Below are 4,275 nucleotides of genomic sequence, written 5' to 3'. Positions count from 1 at the left end.
GATGATGGCCGGTGGTATTGAAAGAGATTGTGCAGATGCTGGCGGTTGTGGAGGCGGTAGTGTCAGCGCACGTGAGAATAGTGTTGACATTAATTTAGGTGTTGGTGGTAGTAGTGGTGATGGTGGTAGTAGTGGTGATGGTGGTAGCCGTGGTGGTGGCCGTGGGGATAATAAAGTGAAGGAGGTAGTTCGTGAGGAGTGATGACGATAACACAGATGATGTTGTTGTATGAGTTTCCATTAATCTGAGGTCAATCTCGATTGAACAGATTTTTCCTGAAAACCGTTCCAGCCGTGATCATTCTGCCTTTCATTCTGAAACATTGAATCTCTGACCAATATTTTCCCCACTTTCTTTCTTTCCCTGTTTTCCAATTCTAGTAGATGTACGGAGGAGAAATGACTATTATATCTAGCAGGGTTGTTACTTATAATAAGGGCTGGCTTTGCTGATGGTGATGATGATGATGATGATGATGATGATGATGATGATGAGGATGATGAGGATGATGGTGATGATGATGACGTCGACAACGACGATGATGATGATGACAAGAATGATGATGATGATGATGAGCATAACGATGATGGTGATGATGATGATGGTGATGATGATGGTGATGACAATTTCTTAATCTGCGTGTGTGTGTGTGTGTGTGTGTGTGTGTGTGTGTGTGTGTGTGTGTGTGTGTGTGTGTGTGTGTGTGTGTGTGTGTGTGTGTGTGTGTTTGGGTGGGAGACAGGGACAAGGGACGAGGGACAGGGAGTAGAGGAAGGAAATCTGAGAAAGAGAGAAAGCAGAAAGAGGAGAAAGAGTGAAGCAGGAAATTCACTGGAATGTCGAATGGGGATCGAAGGAAAAAGACAACCAGATAGGTTCGATCAGTCATAGTAAGATCAATGTGGAAATATTAATGGTGATGGCGACGACGACGACGACGACGACGAAAACGAAGGCGAAGACGTAAACACACCAACATCTGTTGTCAAGCGATGGCGTGAGAAGAAACACAGACACACACACATAAATATATACATACATACATACATATATATATGTGTGTGTGTGTGTGTGTGTGTGTGTGTGTGTGTGTGTGTGTGTATACACGACGGGCTTCTTTCAGTATCCATCTACAAATCCATTCACAAGGGCTTTGGTTGGCCCGAGACTATAGTAGAAGACACTAGCCCTAGGTGACACGCAGTGGGACTGAACCCGGAATCATGTGGTTGGGAAGCAAGCTTCTTATTTCTCTATTGCCCACAAGGGGCTAAACATAGAGGGGATAAACAAGGACAGACAAAGGGACTAAGTCGATTAAATAGACCCCAGGGTGTAACTGGTACTTAATTTATCGACCCCCGAAAGGATGAACGGCAAAGTTGACCTCGGCGGAATTTGAACTCGGAATGTAGCGGCAGACGAAATACCGCTAAGCATTTCGCCAGACCTGCGCCTATATATATATTTTTCTTTACATTATCAAACACCTGCCATACAACCACCGACGAACCCTATCCCTATGGATAAACTGTTGCGGAAAAATATTACAAACAATAACCATCCGAAATATTTGGGGTTTCAAATTAATCGCAAACAATAATGAAATTTTGCATTGAACTTGGGAAGAAAATTTGTTTAAATTTCAAAGTACAATAGCAATTATTACTCGAACAATTTGTTAGAAACATGCAACTTAATTGACAGAGCTGTAACAGTTAATGTAGCAAGCGTTAAATGAAAACTAATGCAATAAATTTCAATGGGACGAGAAAGATCGTAGAATTTCACGTAACTAGCTTTTCCCAATTTATGGATTAATTTTTATTAACTACAATTGTAAATTACTATATCAAATCATTTCATTTCACTGTAATATAGTTCCTTTGTGATTTGCTTTCTGTGGGATTACCTACGTAATAGGAATCAAAGTATTTTAAAAAAAAGGAAAAGCAGATTTCGTTTAAATCGTCTTTTGCTGAAATAAACGAAAAACCAAAACAAAAATCTGAACGACATTGTCCTTCTGAAATTAGCGATGAACATCTCGTAAAACTGTGAATAAAACTATCAAAGAAGCATATCGAATTGATGGCATGAAATTTAGAATTACAAAAGTGTGATATATGCGTGTAAGAGTGTGTGTGTGTGTGTGTGTGTGTGTGTGTGTGTGTGTGTGTGCGTGCGTGCGTGTGTGTAAGTTCATGTGTGTGTGCGCGTTAAGTATACACGCAGTATATTCGTTGTACTTAGCAAATTGTGTAAGTATTATGTATATAATATTCAAGGCGGCGAGCTGGCAAAATCGTTAGCACGCCGGGTAAATGATTACCGGAATGTCGTTACGTTCTGAATTCTAATTCCACCGAGGTCAACTCTTCCTTTTTATCTTTTCAGTGGATTATTTATATAATACTCCTCCATTTTACTGCATTGAGTCCTTTCCGTACGCTGCACTTTCGTTAGTGCGACAAACGTTTGTGTCTGTATGTATACATGTTTGTGTACGAGTGTGCGTGTACGAGTGCAGGCGCGTGTGACTGTGCGTAGAGTCGGTCTTTAAATGATCAAACGTTAAAGAAGACTTTCAATTTACACCATACTATTCAACTGAAAGCAATCGAGTCCATTTCTATTGCTAATGATTTCGAAAAGGAATGCTGGTGTTGTGAAGTAGAAGTTACACGCAAATATTTGATTTCAATGAAAGCTTCAAAATAACAAAAATCATGTCACTTGTCGCAATGAATATGCATATATACATATATACATATATACAGAGCTCCTTAACTAATAATTCTTTTGTTTTTTGGTGGGGTTTTTTTTTTTACCTATACAATTTAAATACATTTTTTTTAAAGTTTGAAACGGATGTAACTTATCGAACGGAAATCATTAAAAAGGATGTGGGTGCGGACATCCTACCATCTGTGCATCTGTTTCATTTTCATTCATTATGTACTGGGCGTAAATAATGTTTAACTATCCTTTTGTTGTTGGAGCGAGTGTACATAATTGTGTGTATGTGTGATTGTTCATGTGTGTGTGTATATATATTTATATATATATATGTACATACATGCAGACACACACATATATCTACATATGTGCTTCCATTTACGATTGTGTGTGTGTGTGAGTGTGTGTACATATACATACATGCATACACATATGCTCGCGTACACACACACACACACACACACACACACACACAAACACACATATGTATATGTAAATGTGTGTGTGTTTTTATGCATGTTTCTTTATATTGCAAATTAGTTTTTATTACAAAAACTATCAACTATTTCTATTTTCCGGCCTTTACGATATTTTACCACGCTGGGAGTTTACCTTAGAGAGCATTTCTAACAAACATCCTTTTCACTATTATATCTGTGTTGTGTGTGTGTGTGTGTGTGGGTGTGTGTGTGTGCGTGTATATGCACGCATACATGTACACATGCAAATAGGTATATGACAAAGCACAAGATTGGGAAATTTTGTATATATCTAACTTCATGTTACACGTGCTTCATAACAAGATAGAAGTTACAAAGTTATTCGTGTCGGAAAAACATGTATAGGATCTCCTATCCGTAATTCTTCACACAAAGATTCGAATGCATCTACAAAGAAAGGTATCGACAGTTGGTAAGCACAGACGTAACATATATTATCGATATGTCATCGTGTTAGATCATCATGGATATAAAAGTCTTCATGATCCTGCAAGGCAACAAAACAACAGCAGAACTCCGTCCTGTAAACGGCGTTGAGAGGAGACCTTATAGCTCAGCATCCAAGGCAGATAACCAAGCTGTCACACATGTGCCAGCAAAGCGCGTCAGAAGGTTTTCTCATACAGGAAGTCTAATATAACAAAATAAACAACAATTAATCATGATTCAGTAAATGAAATTGTCAAGTTCTCAATACTTCTATCACCCATTTACAACTGGCAAAAGCTAGGGAAAACAACTGCAGCAACGATTAAATAAGTACCAGTTGAATACTGGGGTCGATGTAATCGATTCATCCCCTCCCCGCCAAAATTGCTGCTCTTGGGGCAAAATTTGAAATCATTATTATTACCGTTATTCTCAGATGATTAAGTAATGATAATTAGAAGAATACGAAGAGTACAATACATTTGTGATGTAGAGCATAATCCTTCAGACGATACTGTATTTAATGTACACGCGCACACACACACACACACACACACACACATACACACGCGCGCACACATACATACATATATATATATATATATA

Source organism: Octopus bimaculoides, chromosome 17 (assembly GCF_001194135.2).
Source record: "Octopus bimaculoides isolate UCB-OBI-ISO-001 chromosome 17, ASM119413v2, whole genome shotgun sequence".
Classification (NCBI taxonomy): domain Eukaryota; kingdom Metazoa; phylum Mollusca; class Cephalopoda; order Octopoda; family Octopodidae; genus Octopus; species Octopus bimaculoides.
The sequence above is the reverse complement of the archived record's forward strand: the minus strand, read 5'-3'. Positions refer to the sequence as shown.